The sequence below is a fragment of the Prosopis cineraria genome, unplaced genomic scaffold (assembly GCF_029017545.1).
Source record: "Prosopis cineraria cultivar Desert tree isolate PC_DT_omini unplaced genomic scaffold, ASM2901754v1 PC14, whole genome shotgun sequence".
NCBI classification, from domain to species: Eukaryota; Viridiplantae; Streptophyta; class Magnoliopsida; order Fabales; family Fabaceae; genus Prosopis; species Prosopis cineraria.
In genome coordinates, this window is record NW_026555345.1 from 25,000,678 (window position 1) to 25,000,981 (window position 304).

Genomic DNA, 304 nt, shown 5'->3' on the forward strand with positions numbered 1-304 from the left:
TTGATCTAATGAGAAGCATAAGTCCACTCACATGGCCTGATAAAAATTGTTAGTTTAATTGAACGACTGTAAAAAATTTTGTCACACGATAGTCATAAATCACAAAGCATAAGATCTTAATATTTAGAGGGTACAAATGTTTGTAAATGGTATTCTAATCATGAGGGATGTTTTGAATTATTTTAAAAATATATCTTAATAATTTCTAAGTATCAATGAACTGTAATGATTATACTTAAAATATTCATTGAACAGATGAATTTAGACCAAACTACTTTGAGTCCGTAGGACTTGACATGGCTTG